At 40.9% G+C, this 17,887-nt stretch overlaps 1 long non-coding RNA gene across 1 annotated transcript; it reads left to right on the forward strand.

Annotated features, from left to right (window-relative positions):
• The first annotated feature begins 98 nt into the window (after positions 1-98).
• On the forward strand, positions 99-14,813 carry LOC144301752 (uncharacterized). Its single transcript, XR_013368533.1, has 2 exons — positions 99-237; positions 12,430-14,813. It is a non-coding gene; the product is annotated as an uncharacterized LOC144301752 (long non-coding RNA).
• The last annotated feature ends 3,074 nt before the right edge of the window (positions 14,814-17,887 follow it).

Here is a 17,887-nt window from a genome sequence, read left to right on the forward strand (position 1 = left end):
AACTACCAGCAACTTCCAACTTGTTCCTAAAAATAACCTATTTAAGTAACTTCTGAAAAATGCAGGAAATGGTGAGACAAAGTGATTCACATAAAGAGGAACAAAAGAATTACTTACAGCCTGTCCTGGGTAAGAAAGCTGGTTGGGGCAGATCCCAGAGGCAGAGAAGGGTGTGTTTCTTGGGTGTGGATCAAACCTGTAAAGTTCAGGGAGGAAGGTTTGCTAATCTCTGAGCAGGTGAGTGAAGATTTATCTGCATTCTGAACTTTACATGTCACTGCTCCTTAACTTTTTGTAAGATCCTCATAGTAGAAATAAAAATATTTCTAGATCCTTCTTTAAACTGTGTAGTGTAGTCATCACTTCAAACTGTTCACTTATATCTTACCAAAGGTAATTTATAATCTTGCATGTGCTGGGTAAATCAGTATATTGAACCAAAAGCAAACCACAGGTTATTTATATAGAGGGCCAGCTCCCACAACATTCTATTGATTTATTTCATTTTGGTGAGAAGTTAAGAGGAAAACAAATACAGGGAGCAGGTTTTTTTATATAAATTTATTTTTTATTGGTGTTCAATTTGCCGACATATAGGATAACAACCAGTGCTCATCCCGTCAAGTGCCCACCTCAGTGCCCGTCTCTCAGTCACCCCCTACCCCCCTGCCCACCTCCCCTTCCACCACCCCTAGTTCGTTTCCCAGAGTTAGGAGTCTTTCATGTTCTGTGGGAGCAGTTTTTTATGTTAATCTTGGGGCTTTTTGTTTTGTTAAAGGGGATACCAACACGTTTTTCCAGCATACTTTAATCCCAAGTTTTGCAAGTTCTTAGAACATGTGAACCCAAAAAGTAGGTATTTTAAAAAATAGTTTATTAGAGCAACGTGACATTGCAGTGTTGTATTTTAATGGTAACTTCATTATATCATTTCAACTTCTTTAAAATTAAGAGCTTCCAGGATGCTGACTGTGACTTACTCTGGTAAAATACGGTCTCAGATCCTCAGAAGCTCAGTAAGGCCAAACTCTGAACAGGTTAAAATTCAACAAATATTTATTGCTGATTACTGAAAGGTCAGGCTCAACATAGATACATAAGATTTGGCTTTTGTATTCAAGGAATTTGAGGTTCCTTAAGATTTAAGGAATTTGAGCTAGATATATGAATATATGACCAAGAATGAAATATATGAAGAAAAGAAATCTATAAATTTGAAGCAGGAGTGAAAATTTTTTTTTTCAAAGAGAACTTGACCAGTAAACTGTTGATTGATGAGTAAACTGTAGAAGATGATGGGGGTGGGGAAGCATTCAATACTAATCTTAGTGATGACCTAACAACAGATCACTGGGTGGCTCCGGCATGCCAGCTAGAAGGCCAAGTCCTTTATGTGTATTTCGAAGCCTCAACATGATACTACCTGAAATCTGCAGAGTCATAAGCCCCATTCTAAAGATGAAGCACCTGAGGCTCAAATATATCACAGCGAGCTAATGACAGAATCGGGACCCAAACATAGATCCAGCTGGCTCCAAAGACTATATTTTCTACCATAAAAGAGCATAAGCACAGAAGTAAAAAAGTGGTGAGGTGGCTTGAGGGGAGGATATATTATGCATAATGATAAGCAGTAAATTTGGAGGGGTCATAGGGAGCTAAATTGTGGAGAGATTTGAGTGCGGAGGTGGGCGGGGGGAAGTTTAGACACCTTTGGTTCTCTGCTAAATCTCTAATTCTGGTAAATGCTGTGTGTGCTGTGCAAATCTCTGGCTCAGCTTTCTGTCCTCGGGTAGAAATAGACATATCAAGTCTTCAGCCTAGCATAGTGCCTGCTATATAGTATGTGCTTAATCAAGGGCAAGTTTCCTTTCTTTCTGGGGACTTTGGACTCCTTTCTGTTCTCACTTTAGAGGCTCTGCAAAGTAAGTAGGTCAATGGTCCAGATTTCCTCTTGTCTCTTTCCTCTCAAACCAGAACAACCCAAAGTTCGTATTTTTTGCTACCTTCTTTGCACCCTTTGGAGAGCAACAAGTGAAGCCTAAACCAAGGGACTGTTGCTACTGCAACTTGGAAGGATGGATCTCAGGTAAAGCACTGTCTCTCAGCAACGAACAAAGAACTGAAATCTACATCTGGAAAGATGACAAATTATTTTGAGACTTATGCCAGCACATAAGTGTCTCCAAGACTCGAAGTGCAAAAAGGAAGCATGAAAGGACATGGAGCTATTACCTAACCTTCATGTTGACCTCAGAAAGGGAAGAAATGGCTGAAAAAGGAATAGATAACTTAGAGGTGAGGACAGGAACAGCAGCTTGAAATAGGTAAGGGATGAAGGTAGCTAGGGAAGAGAAACCACAGGTGAAACATGGATCTTTCGGATCAAAAGTTTTGAAGTGCTATTTTCGGAATAGCATAACTATCATAAAAAGTGATAACAAGTAACTGGGCATTCATGCATGTACCAGGATTGAGAACCAGCAACTAGATGACCTTTTAAAAGATATGTTAGTCTTTCTTTAACCCATAGCAGCTCTTCTTGGATAAGCAAAAGCACTTAACCTTGACCTATGTCCAAGATAAATGCAAAGTTATCACAAAGAAGAAATTATGGGTGGAAATTACGGGACTGCAGAGTTGATTGATTATGTCAAGCAATAGTTAGTTAATCTAACTTTGTATTTTAAAAAGTTTAACACAAGGCAAAATTTACCACTGTCCTCTATTCCTTTTTGTTGTTGTTATGGTTGGTATCAGTATTCTCTTCTTTTTTTTTTTTTTTTTAAGATTTTATTTATTTGAGAGAGTGAAAGAGAGAAAGCATGTGCATTAGAAGTGGGGAGGGGCAGAGGGAGAGGGAGAAGCAGACTCCCCGCTAAGCAGGGAGCTGGAGCAGGCCTCAATCCGAGGACCTTGGATCATGACCTGAGCCAAAGGCAGATGCTTAATGACTGAGCCACCCAGGCATCCGTCAGTATTATCTTCTATAAAAAAGGAATCTGAACATGGTAAGAGGAGAAGGGATTTATCTGGAAATTACAGGAGAGATTGGTGTGATGGCTTAGAGAAAGCAAACCAATAGCATCCTTCTTTGGAGACAATGTTCTTTCCCAAACTTTACTACCGTCCTGCTTTCAGCATGGCAACGTCTTTGTCCTTCTAGTTTCCTTTTCTGTGCATCTTTCCTTTACCTTTCAGTCTGGGAACCAAAGACTATATCCTCCAAATCATCATTTTATAGATAAAAATAGTTATCACTCCAAGGGGAGGTGAAATCCCATCACTCAGGCAGTTGATACAGACCCTCGTGCAGAGACACTGGTCTTCTGCCGCTGCTGCTTCTGCTCAGTGCTCTGTTTCATCCACAGCAGGATTACTGTCTGCTTTTCCCATGGCTTCTCTTCTGTCCCCATGTGTGTCCATGCATGGAGAGGAACTGAAGGATATGGAGGAGTTGTTGACTTTCGTGAAATACGGAACCCAACATCGGCTTAAACATTCTCAATCATTGGTCAGTAACTAGGAACCAAATGGGATAATCATGTTTGCTTCACTTAATTCATCTTTACTCAGAAAGAAAGGGAAAAAACAAATCCAATAAGCCTCACGTTTTTCATCTTTAAGCTTGGATTATTATTAAGCGTGGATATAAACTCAAACTAAGTTTGTCTTGTATCTCATAGCTGTCAGCTACGTAAGCTGCAATAACCTTTGCTTGTACTTTGTGAAACCTTCCCGCCTGAGCAGGTGGCAAGGTTCTGGGACTGAGAGGCCGGGAGAGGAGTGAGGCGGGGATATAAATCAGGGTTCAATGGCCCTGTTCTAGTTGGGGGTAATTGGTGGTTTGTCTTTGATAATTGGGGCTGAATTTGGAGGCCACGTCTGCTGCCCTGACTGTCCTAAGTGTGCTGCCAAAGCATCTGAGTGCATTGCTTTCAGAGCAAAGGTAATTAGGTGTTCTTGAGGAGTCCTACTATTTTTCAGATTGAGTAAATCCCAAACAGGTGCAGTCCTAATCCAGGGCATGGGAGGAGCTGGTGGAAAGCCAGCTGCGGTTGTGGAGTGAGTGCTCCAAGAGGAAAGCAGTAAGCTACAGAATGCTGCAGGAGAGGGCAAGCCCCCGAAGGCCAGAGCACAGCATTTTAGTACCGAAACATCGTGGATTTGGGAACAGTGAAACTCCTGCCATTCCACTGTGAAATGGGTGGTACCTGGAAAGCCAAGTCTAGAAAATGAGGCATACAGGGTCTGTGGATCAACCACGGATGACACTGAAAGTAAAAGCTGGAGACTTAACATTTCCAAGGGAGTTCTTTGTTTTTAATTCACCTTCTCTTCTTATGAATAATCCAAATCCAGATGCCAGGATATATGACTGGGTCACAGCCCTGTGGCATGGCAGGCTTGCAAAAATGTAGGAGGGATGAGAGAGGGCCATGTGCACAGAGAAGCCAGACCTGCTCCCGGACATCTTCACTTGCATTCCAGCGATGAGTTCAGAAACTACATATTTGAGGAAGCGAAGGGGGAAAAGAAAAGAGTGAGAGAAAGGAAAGAGAAAAGGAGAGAGAGTGAGAGGGGGAGGAGCAAGGGGTAAAAACTCAGGGAAAACAAGAGAAAAGTAAGGCATGGATGTGTAAACATAGACTCTGGCTTTCAAAACAGCTTTGACCAACCAGCTTACGCATAAAGGGACTTGGTGGCTGGAGGCTGAAACAGGTAGGTGGTTGGGGTGGAAGCCCCTGGAGGGTATGTGTGCTGTTGGGGGAGTGAGGGGGGTCAGGGAGGATTGGCAGGTTTTGATGCATGGTGCCCAGACGGGGCTGACTCCGGGGCTGACCCTTCTGTGAATGAGAGCTAGACACACAGGCATCTTTAAACATAAAAAGAAAAATGAGAAGAAAGTGAATTATTGTCTGAACCAAGCCCAACTACTCCCAAAATAGACAAAGTAGCTGAGTGGTGAAAGGTTAATTTCTGGCCCCCCCCCCCCCCCCCCCCCCCCCCCCCCCCCCGCCCCAAACCCTCCAGCAAAGCTTCCACCAGGGCTCCCTGGTCTTTGTTACTTACTAAAATGAATAGCCTGTGGTCATTGCTTCCTAAGTCCCAGAAACCAAAGCCTATGTATTGATCAGTATTGAACACAATGTAGCAATCAAGACAGTCTATATATTCTCTTGTTTGGGGGCATGGAAGTCTGAGCATTTTCGGTACAACTGGTATTTATTTTATGGAGGGTAATTAACGCTTGCCTCCCTAAGCAACCCCACTTTCCCTTTTCTGGAGTCCAGAGCCTCTCTTTAAATAGCTAAGCCTTCAAGCTTACTGAATATCAGTCACTGATGGGGGGTAGTTAAGTACAAATGTGTTTATTTGAGAAGGAAGATACTTGAATGTGCACTTAAATTGCTTTGACTTCCAGCAGCAACAAAACATGTCTTGGCTACGCCGGCTGGGGGAATGATGTATGTGACAGGGGTCACCATTATTTAACTCCAGTGCCACTGAGAGGCTGAACGTGCAGAAAGGAATAAGAAGGGAGGGGGGGGGGGAAATGGGGAGGAAAAAGGAGGGACCCAAAGAAAGAGCAAAAAAGAAAAGAGGTGCTAGGGGAGGAAGAGGTGAAGTGACACCAGTCACCGCTTGGTGCGACATGTGATGGCACAGGGACTTCGGTTACGTTCTCCGAATATAAACCGGATGGCCGCGTGCGGCCTCTAGAGCAGTAATTACAAAGTGGCACCTCTACGAGGACCGATTTTACAGAGGGAAAGCCTTCCCCGTGGAAAGATCAGCCCGTGTGCAGGGAGGATAGTGCAAACGAGCACAAATGCCCATCCCCGTGGCAGGAATAAAGGGGAGAGGGATCGTATTTTAAGGCTCCATTAACAAAGAACTTTACTCAGGGAGGAGCTGTTAATAAGTAATGAAACAAAGTGCCTGTTATGGAGATTAAATGTCCCCGTGTCTAGGTACAAAGTTCAGGCTGCAAAGTGCAGCTGTCACCCCGTCTCTAACCCCACTGCAGCCTTAGAACCCCTGGTTCAAAGTGTGTCTTGCAGCCTCCCTGTTACCAGTCTGCCCAGTGCAAGGTCCAGCCAGGGAGCAGAGTGCAGCGTCTGACGCTCTGCTGACTGCTTTCTTTGTTTAGCTCAGGCGAGCTTTAGATAAGCCCCGAACTGCTTATTTAAGACGATTATTACCTACAACTGACAGATGATTTTCCCAGATTCTTACACTTACGCTTTATATGCGAGCTCCAACGGTGCCCAACTAATTTCTCGAGAATGTGTGTGTGTGCAGAAGCAACGGATATGAGGACACGTGAAAGACGAGGTCAAAAATGTATTTCTAAGGAATATCCAGGTCCATGCAGACATGCAAAACTGAGACTGGGGAGGGAGATGCAGGACGGGTCAAAGAATTCCCTCTGAAATGGCCAAAGATCAAATCAATAGGAGATTTACCCTTGAGAAGCCAGCAAATTCTTTCCCCATGTGACAGTCCATCAGTGTTATTCGTTTCTGTAGGGAGGACCCCTCTTTTAATTGTTCTTTTTATTTATCTACGAAAGACTCAGAAGGAAACTCACTTTTTCCGATAGCTCCAATTGCTTGACCTGATCTAGCAAGAGTCTTGGGAAGGCGGCAGCACATTATTTAATGAGCATCCCCATTTTATAGATGAAGAAACCAAGACTCAAGGATGTTAGCGACTTGCCCGAGGTCACAGAATATGGGGCACCACCAAGATCACAATCAATCTTGTTGGCTTTTCCTTATGGCACTTTTTCTACCAGTCCACAGCTGCCACATATGCAGATGCCAATTTTCTTTAAATGGCACGGTTCCTTTCCATTTTCTACCTTTATGGGAGTGAACAGAGTCAAAATAAAACATGGGAGGGCAGGCAGTTTGGGAATTGTGATGTGAAGGAACACTTCAGGAGGGGCTTAGGGAAACAGAGCCCGACCCCATGTTGGCCTAGTGCCAGGCTCTTGTGATTAATGTTCTCTCTCTGGACCACGAGTGCCAAGGAGGCAGGATTTTAGACTAGTTAGCTGGTCAGTCGGTTAGGGTGCTGCTCCTTCCAGTGATAGCATGGATTAATATTTTACTTCAGGAAGGGGCACAGCCCTTGGTGACATATGAGAGGCCCAAAAGGCTTAGAATTTAAAATGTTACTTGTGATTTATAAAAGCAAGCTAAGATTTCCTTTTTTCCCACGTTTTGTTTACATTAGAATGGAGTTTAAAAACTCATAAGCAGGCTTCATTCCTTTGACAGTTACCTGTCGAGGCCTATGATGTTCCAGATATTTGAGATATTTATCTGTAGGTGTTTACATACATCTAATATTTTATTTACTGCACGCACACTATGTTCTGGAAAGGGAGCACAAATGTAAATTCAGATTCATTCCATTCTTAGTCCTCAAAGAGCCTGAACTACATATCAGAGGAAGGAAATAGTAAGAATGTTCATAATCAGTGACAGCAGAGACACGGCCAAAATGGTAAGGGATCAGGAAGAGAAGTGAGAGTTAGCAGTGAGCCTTTAGTTACTGAGTGCATGCGTCCAGGTGCAAGGACGGGTGTTTGATGGTAAAGCTTGTAATCCATGGGGCCACACCAGGAAGTAGAGATTATCTCCACTTTACAGATAACTGTATTGAAACTCAGTGAAGTTAAGATACTTGCCCAAAGTCACACAGGTTTGAACCCAGTTCTCCACCCAAAGAGAAGTTGGAAAAAAAAAAATCAAACCAGAGAAGAAGAGAAATAAATGATCAGAAAGGAGAGAAGACAAGGAATCTGCTGTCTTCTGAATGGCAAGATGAAAGGTGGGGGGGGGGGGTGTCTCTGGGTGATAGTAGGTGCTTAAAGACACAGAGGTGTGGGGGTCAGAAACCAAAAGGTAACGCAGTAGGTGGCTGATAAAGTAGGAAGTACATGTGGGAGCTCCAAATGTGCACTCCTAATCCCTTTAACACGTGACAATGGAGGGATGCGGGTGGCCCAGTGGTTGAACATCTGCCTTTGGCTCAGGTCATGATCCCGGGGTCCTGGGATCAAGTCCCACATCAGCCTGCTTCTCCCTCTGCCTATGTCTCTGCCTCTCTTTCTGTGTCTCTCATGAATAAGTAAATAAAATCTTTAAAAAACCAAACCAAAACAGAACAACAACAACAACAACAAAACACATGACCATGGAGAGAAAGAGTTGCACAAGGTGTATCTTCAATGTTGTCTTTTCCCAGCTCCCTTTTCTCTGTACTCACCTATATGAAAAGCTATGTACTTTTCTCTTTGTTTTATATGTGTTCTCATACCCTGCTATGATTGCAGCTATCACCTGTATTTTGAAGACACACCCTAACCTAGATCTCTGGCCAGGCTCGTTCTCTTCAGATACTGATTTGTATTTCCAGCTGCTCATTCAATGTATCCAACTGGGGAACTCAGACACCTCCGTCTACATCTGCAAACCTACTTTTTCCTTATTTTCCCTCCTTGGACCATGCGATTTTATTGCTTTAGTCTCCAAATCAGAAACTTTGACACTATCACTGACGTCTTCCTTATCTCCACCTGGTAAATCCAACATACTACCAGTGCTCACAGTTTTACCTCTGAGATGTCTCCAAATCTATCACCTTCTCTCAATCCCTGTACCCGCAGCCTGGCTCAAGTTTTTATTATCACTTGAAGTGATGGACCAATGGTTCTCCAGTTATGTTCAACCCATCTCTTCATTCCTATCACTAGTAGAAATGATTTGTAAAGCATGAAGCAAACAGAGCCAAATGTGGTAAGACTTCTTTCTTTTTTAAAAAAACCTTAATGATGACCATCTATTTACAAAAGAGTTTCCAAGTCAGTGACCACAGAACATTGGCCTACAGACATTTTTCTTGGCCCAAACAAGGATGGAACCATCATGTTTCAAATTTGAATTAGTTTTCAACATAAAAGTATATTTGCATAAACATTGCAATTATTGACTTCTGTCGAAAAATCTAGATCAAGCAACACCTGGGCAGAATTCCCACAGAGTAGCCATCAGATGAACCTCCATAGAAGCTGCCTGTGATTGGAGCATCTACCTCTCCAGCTTGATGTAATCCTCACAATCATAAGTCATGTTGATAGTACGTACCATTGATATGATAGAATATGATGAGAATGGCACTTTATCTGTGTGATTTTCCTCACTAAACTCCCAGTTTCTCAGTTCTGTTTTGGTGTAGTCATTAGAGTGTTCTATGTACGGTATTATGTTATCTGCAAATAGAGACAATTTTACTTTTTCTTTATTATTTGGCTGTATTGTATTTCTTTTTCTTGCCTGATTGCTCTGGGTAGGATTTCCAGCACTCTATCAATGAAAGTGGTGAGAGTTGGTATCCTTATCTTGTTTCTCATCTTTTAGCTTTTCACTATGAAGTATGACTTTAGCTGGGAGCTTAGTTAATAATAATGTATCGTTATTGAATCATTAATTGTAACAAACATACTGTATTATTGCACAATGTTAGGAGAAACTGAATATGCAGGAACTCTCTGTATGATATTCACAATTTTCCCAGAAATCTTAATCTACCTAAAATTTTAAAATTATTTTTAAGGAAGTGAATCAGTGACAAAGTAGGCAAGTTATTTATTGACCTCTTACTTTCTTTTTAATTCTCCAACTTTTCTAGTCTTGGTGTGTATTAGTTACTCAACAATATTGCATAAAGTATTTTATTCCATATATATTTTGTGTATTTACTTATACATATGTAAGAAAGGTAACAGATGTATGAAAATTCATGTATGTGATATATATGTAATATATATGATATACATATAAGTATATATAAGTATATATCATATATACATTATATATATATATGACAATAGTTTTTCTATTAAGTTTGGGGATTACTAAAGAACCAAAAGCCTTTAAGACCTAAAGGAAGAGATTTCTAAGGTGAGGGTTTAGATTTTTTTCATATCTGAATCAGGAAGATATCTTGTGGCAAGAGAAGAAATTTTATTAGCATGCTCCAATCATATAATCAGTCCTATTGTAATTAAAGTACAAAGAGAAGGACAGGGCATGAAAACAGTTGATTTTGTAGAAGATGCTAATATCACTTTCCCTATGGGCATTATGGCCGCAAAGCATTGAAGAAACAACCTCATTAATAAATTTAAAGATTTCTCCCACTCCACCATGTAGAAATGGTCAGGTTCTAAAACAAGAGATACTACAATTCATCTGCAGGGGGACAGATTCCTTGTGATCTTTGCAAATACTGATTTGTAAATCACTTTCACTTTATTAATTTCATTTTGTATATTATTCCCCATGGTCACTTCAGGGGGGTGCATTGTTCCTGTCTCATTTTTTTCAAGGTGAAGACATTTTCACTGACAGAGGCTCACTGACTTTCCAGAGGTTATCTAGGGATTCATTAACAGCATAAAAATCAGGCTCCAAATAATGTCACTGAGCCATTGCTATCCTCTCTATCTTCCTGCTTCCCTCAATCCAAAGAGGCTTTAAATAAGGAGATAACATAATTAAATAACTTTAAGGAAAATGCAAATGAGTAAAATCTTAGGGGAAGATGAAGATAAATTAATCAGAAAAAAAAAAAAAAACACAAGGTAGCTAAGGAATGCGTGGTGCTTGGAAGACAATAAATTAGATTGCCATTTGTAAGTAATAAGATAGGGCTACAAGAAAAGCCAGGGATATTCTGGTCTGTTCTTAAAGAAAGATAGGATAACCTGATGAGAAAAGGTACAGATAGCATGATGTGATGAGATCATGCTGTTTCTGGGGAACTCATTTTGAGGTCTACAAGCATCAAACCTGCACTTTCTGGAAGAGCTAAGAGCAACATAAGCAGATAAAATGAGAAAAGTACTCAGACTGCTCCTCTCACTGTCCACTGCCTTCTAAAGGCAGATTAAGTCAGATGGAATTGATTTAGCAAGCTGAATAACTCACACTGGAGGCCTGAGTTGACATGATGTATTCAATTTTTGTTGCTTTCAAATTTTAACGTTGTTGCCTCCATTTGGATGGGGGCAACTCTACAGGTATGTGAAATGAGTGACCCATGACCTGCTACACAGGATGGCCTGCTTACCCCCAAACTCTCTTCTGCAACTCTACACATTGCTACTTTTTCCCTTCTGTGGCCTGGTATACTCAGCATGAGAGAAGAAAAGCCCTGGTAATGGAAAAGTCACTACGGAATGTGTGAATCCCAAAAAGGCAGGGGTAAAATCACTTTGCCAGGAAAAAAATTCCCTTGGCTTTCTTCTATATTAGAGTATCTTCACAGGTTTGTTTGTGAATGGTGGAATTTGAGGAAGAGTACCTGCTCTAAGAGGGTACTTTTTCTAGCTGATAAGTCCAGGAATAACTACCATCTCTTAGGGTGAGGTAATACCACCTTCTCAAGGGGGAGAGAGATGAGTAAGATATGCAGGAAAACTAATCATGACCTGTTGGTGGTAGGTGGAAGAAATCTCACTGAAACCATATAACATGCAGTAACGTGAGTACTATAGACTAAATATTTGTTTTCACCCCAAAATTTAAAAGTTGAAACCTAACCCCAAGTTATGGTGATTAAAAGTTGGGGTCCTCGGGCAGTGATTAGATGGTGAGGGTGGAGCCCCCATGAATGGAATTAGTGCCCATATAAAAGAGACCCCAGGGAGTTCTCTCATTCCTTCTGTTGTGTGAGGATACAGTGAAAAGATGGCTATCTATGAGCTATCCTAGTCAGAACTAGGATTTCTCACCAGGCAACAAATTGCAGGTGCCTTGATCTTAGATTCCCAGCCTCCAGAATAGTGAGAAAAAATTTCTGCTGGGGCACCTGGGTGGCTCAGCAGTTGAGCATCTGCCTTTGGCTCAGGGTGTGATCTCAACATCCTGGGATCAAGTTCCACATCAGGCTCCTCTCCGGGAGCCTGCTTCTCCCTCTGCCTATGTCTCTGCCTCTCTCTGTATTTCTCATGATTAAATAAATAAAATCTTTAAAAATTTTTTTCTGCTTTCCCAAGCCCCTCAGTCTATGATATTCTGCTATAGCAGTCTGAATGGACTAAGAGAATGAGTCAAGTCTACATTTGTAGATCGTAGCTGCTTAAGTGGAGACTAGGGAAGTTTCTATTGGGTGGAAAAGGAGAACCTAGAGGAAACTAAATTTACCTATTCTGCTCTGCTTTAATGCTGATGACCAAGAGGTGAGAGCCATGTTGATCTCATCTTCTCACCTTTTGCCCTTCACTGTCAATGTGATTTCCCCTAAAGGTCATGATCCACTGAGGAGAATGACTCAGTCACTGCTCTGATGTAACAACACGAAGACTTTGTCAGTAGAATTAATATTCTAAATGGTCTGTGTTTTCTTCAGCCCATAGGACTGTTGGAATAACATTTACCATCTGGGAAAAATAATTTAATTAGGCAGAGGAATGGTTTTGAAAAACAACTACAGAAATTGCCACAACTTGATCCAGTTCCAGTTCCACCAGAAAAGAGACCAAGAACATAGTAGAAAAGGTTTGGGAGGAATTGAATGCAGAAACCTTGGCAAGTATGCTTTAAGCCCAGAAAAGCTGTGGGAAAAGAAGATCTTCGGAAGAAAACTTGGAAGTTAGAAAGTCTTTGGGATCCTGAAATTAAGGGGATGAAGAGTTTGTCAAAGCAGAAGTCTAGAGGAGTTGCTTTGGGAAGAAAGAAGATTCTACACTTTTCGCTCTGGGCCTGGAACAGAAAAGACACCCATGCCGATAACATGTCTATAACACTTATGTTTATTATTTGATTTCTATCATTTCCTAATTTTTAAATGTTGATTGTCACGGACATGATTTGACACAACAAAAAGGGACATTTGCTTAATGTTAGTGCTTATGACCATAGCGGCTGCCCCAGCATGTTGCCTAACATTTAATTGAGAGCTGAAGAAACTCTCTGCAACCTCGGAACGTGGTTCATTAAAACATTTTAAGAGGAGGAGCACCTGGGTGGCACAGTTGGTTAAGCATCCAACTGTTAGGTTGTGATCTGAGGTTCACAAGATCGAGCCCCGTGTCCAGCTTTGCACTCAGCATGGAGTCTGCTTAAGTTTCTCTCTCTCTCTCCCTTTGCACCTTGCCCCCCACCCTTTCTCTGAAATAAATAAAACCTTAAAAAAAAAAAAAAAAAAAAAAAAAAACTTCTCGAGAGGAATATTACCAGGCACAAATGTCAAGTCAAGGAGCAAAGAAGCTAACCCAACTTTACCACAAAGAATTGGACTAGCCTTTCTTTCTGAACCTGTGATTTCCTTCATCATATCAGGTGTGGCACAATGTATGAGAGGTTTCCTAACAATATAGAATAACCAAAAGCCAGAAAAGGCAGGGAGGCCACTTCTCTCATTGTTGCTTAGAAGATCTCTGTAGGTAACTTGCATAGATACTAATGAGAACAACGTGAATTAATCCCACAACTCAGGATAGAGCTCAGACAGGATAGCTGAGGACACAGAACTCAGAATTCAAATGCAGTCAGAATAAGGCTACATATATTATCTCAACATGTGGGAATCCATCTGTAATAGCTATCAATGGCTCTATACAACCAACTTACATAGTTCATTCATTAACCAGGAGCTAATATACTGCAGAAATGCTCTAATGGGTATATTTCCAAAATAAATTTGAGAGCATTAACCATATTTTGTTCATCGAAGGAGTGTAGTGAATTATAAGGGTCAAAGGCAAGATGACATTCGTGGAAAGTGAATAAGCATTCAAAGAGCAAGGAGAATATCTAGAACTAGACTGTCCACTACAGTAGCCACTAGCCACATGTAACAATGTAAATTTAAATTAATTAAAATTAAATGATATTTCAAATTCAGTTCTTCAGTCACTCTAGCACATTTCAAATGCTCAATAGCCACATGTGGCTAGTTGCTACCGTACTAAATGTTGATAGAGAACATGTTCATAAACACTGGAAGTTCTATCGCACTGTGCCGATGCAGACCTTCCAACATCTGTCTCCACTCCAACTCCAGCATGTATAATTTTCGTATTCTGGATAGTGTGATTTCAGGATTCAAAAAGGCCCCAGAAGAAAACAAACAAACAAACAAACAAACAAACAAACAAAACCCACCTAGGACAAGGTGTGGCCATCATCACTGACTGAGCAGCTAAGGAGCCCATAGGGACAGGCATAACTTTGGGACCTGAGTTTTTCTGTGCATATGAGAAACCCTGAATTGCCACTATAGCTACCCAGCTAAAGCCATCCTCTCCCTTCAGGCTGTGGCCGTGTGTTTATGAGGTCTGTCTGTGTTCGGTATCAGCTTCTGGCTACTTGTCTAATTATGTAGACAGTGAGCACATGTGAGATAAAGGGGTAGGAGAAACAGTCCCTTGTGATCCCAGCCCATATATTGCCCATCATCCTCCCCTGTCACTGTGGTTCCCTGATTCATGTGAACATGATAGGTCAAAGTCAGAATTTAGAGTATTGAAGCAGAACATGATGTATCATAGAAGCTCTTAATTACTGGGACAATAACCTGAAAGTGAGTATGTACAAAAGGTATTACACAATTAGCCAAGACAGGGGAGAAATTCATCTCATGAAGTAAGCTTAGTTGTTGAAACCATGTTTTGTCCACAATCTTCGTTTGTCTGTTTGTTTTCTGCGATCATTTGCATGGGATATTTCAAATCATCTTTATGTGAGTCTAGGTAATTACAATAAAAAAGGAAAAATAAACAGTCAAACACCCCCTGTCTTGAGTTCCCCGTCTTGTGACTGATCCAGCCCTTGGCATAGAACTTGAGTCAGTGCCACAGGAGGGGACTGCGCCTTCTGTTTACAAGAACATCTGTAGAGAAGAATGGGCAGAGTAGTTTTTTCCTAACTAAAACCAGCTATTTCTAAAAAGAAAGGACTAAAGCATTTATCCTAAGATAGTGCAACTGATCATGATAGCGTTGATGACGGTGATGATGACGATAATTATGAAGATGATTTGCTTATTCTTTCAGTCGAGAGTGTTCCATAAATATATGTGGCTGATAAGATGGAGAGACCAGGAGCACTCTGCTCAGTTCGATGGGCCTGCCTTCCAGGAACAATTCTTTTCTAGAAGATGGCTCTTGAAATGGTTAATATAATTAGGTGCCGTATTTCATCTCAACTTCTGTTTCTGACAACTGGGCAGAGACGACACAGTCAGAGAACTAGGAACTCTAACGACAATACTGCATGAAGAAAATGCTCACTCTTAGTCTTGTTCACCATCCTGCAATGAAAACAAATGAACACACCGAGCAGTTGTGCTATGCACCTGGAACAGGTGGAGGAAAGCCATGGCTCTCTTTAGATAGAGGGGCTGCATTCATTCGAGTTAATCCTAAAGTTCTCTGTGATTTGGCAAGGGAAGTTTTGAGTTTCGACTCAGTGACTGCTGTTTAAACTGCAGAGCTGATGCACAAATGATCCATAACACATTTTGGCATATTAAATCATCTTCACAGTTCTAATATGCCATGAAACCCAATTTACATATAACGGAGGCATAGAAGATGAAAAGCTGAGAACAGACTCTTGTTTCAAAAGGCATCAGGCACACCACTTTATTTTCTTGAAGCACCACTAACTTCTATAAATCTGTTGCTGGAAAAGGTTATTAAGCTGCCAGGCCCTTCTTCTTTCTTCTCAAGCCCTAACTCCCCTCCTCTTCTCACATGCCATATGGAAGCTCTTCTCTCTTCCTCTCCCATTGTTTTGTCTTTTTATCCCATAGCTCTTTTCCCTTGAGCCGAATTCCTCAGACTCTTTGGACCACAACAAACATAATACTCTTTTTCTTTAGACTTATAATACATTTGGAATTTTTTTGTGGGGGCTATGGCAGATATGAGATAGTAATAGAACAGAGTAAGAGTAATAGAAAATCCAATAGTTCATCAGATTCTGGACCTGACCTCTTAAAGATAGCACCTAGATAATAACACTAGGCCAGGGTGCAACCAGTGGTGGGATGCGCCACTCTATCATAATTCTGATACCTACTGTTAGTTGAGACAATACGCTGCCAGCCTACCATCCATTCATGAATTATGTGGTGTACAGCCAAAGACATCAACGTAGGGACAGAGTACAAAAATTGGCTTTTGCCACACCTCAAAATATATATAATTTTTTGAATTAGGTCAGTAAGTACTCAAGAATTACTTAATCACATCTCTTGGGAAAATAATGAGAATATTTTATGTTATATTATAATTAATATCAAAATCTTCAATGATCATTGTCAGTTGCTTGGCACCAGATAAAAAGGCCACTGTGCCTGCCAAAGTTTTGCTTTCCTCCAGGGTCTCTAGACCGGAGTTTCTCAACCCTGGCACCATTCATATATGGGGCCAGATAATTCTTTGTTGTGGAGGGCTATTTTGTGTGTTGTAGGATGTTTAGCAGCTTCCCTGGCCTCTACCCACTAGATACGGGTAGTATCCCCCCTTACCTGTGACCACCATTGCTAGGTATCCCCCAAGGAAAAATTGCTCCCAGTTGAGAACCATTGTCCTAGATTCACAAGGCATGGATCATATTTCATCTCATATTTCCCTTTTCCCCTTTTCTTGCATGCTCAATCCTGGTAATATACACCTACCTTTACCTAATTGCAAACCTTCTCTGTGCCTTCTCTTATAAATAGTAACAGATTCCCTTGAGCCTCAAAAATTACATATAATGATCCAATAGGAAAACATGAAGGAATGTAGAAATAAATAAAATAGCTAGAGAGAATAGAGAATAGGGAATCAAATCTACATAAACTACTGTGGCTTCAAGTTGACTTCCTGGGACAAGTTGAAAGTGATATCACGGGATTAGCTAGAAACAACCTCAATAAATAAAAGACAGGACCTTACATCCTACAAAACTTTCCATTTTGTAGAAATTTATACCTCTTATTGATTTCCTACTGAAATTATTCACTATGAATTTTCCATAACTTTAAAAAATTCTCTAAACCTCCAAGTCCCTCCCTCCTTGGGCTTGTATTTTTCAGCTGGTAACCACATCTCTAGCTTAAAAAACAGTGGATACTAGCAAGAAGACCCAAGTTATCTGACATGAGCCCTCTCAATGTTTCTCCTTTCTTTATTAAAATCTCTATTCTCCCCGCATCCTCAGCTATACTGAGTTATTTCTCAAATTATCCCCTCAACTTCCTTTTATTCTTGCCTCTTGTTTCAATAAATGAGACAGTCTTCCTTTTCAAAACTAACTCTTTGAACTGTGCTTCTGACCTCGAACTTCTGGTTATCTACTTTCTTTGCTTACTTTCAATATCTTACTTTCTATTGGTATCTGCCAGGGTGCTGTAAATGTCACTCACTGTCTACGCCACATTTTGCACTGCCATTATCTCAAACTTTTCTCTCATATTCTCTCATTCTGTCTTCTACTCGCCTAGTCCCTTGCAGGCTTCTTTTTATCTCACAAATGTGCTGAAACACTTTTGCTGTCTAATATGACAATTCAATCATTAAACTCACTGGATTTTTGGATCTTGACCTTTGAGAATTTGACAATATGATCACTACCACATTTTCACTTTCTTACTCCCGTGCTACTGCAGTCTCCTTTCTGTCTGCTATTTTTGCTGATTCTTTTCCCCGCTCTCACCTCCAAATACTTTAGGATAATTGAGATCTTATTTTCTGTCTAATATATCCGATCCTAATAACACATCCATTCAGAGACTCCAATGTTGTTATAAGAATAGATTCAAAGACTCCTTTTTAATTTCATGGTAGCATCCATTATCCTCTGGGAAACTCCTC

This window comes from Canis aureus, chromosome 30, assembly GCF_053574225.1.
Source record: "Canis aureus isolate CA01 chromosome 30, VMU_Caureus_v.1.0, whole genome shotgun sequence".
Classification (NCBI taxonomy): Eukaryota; Metazoa; Chordata; class Mammalia; order Carnivora; family Canidae; genus Canis; species Canis aureus.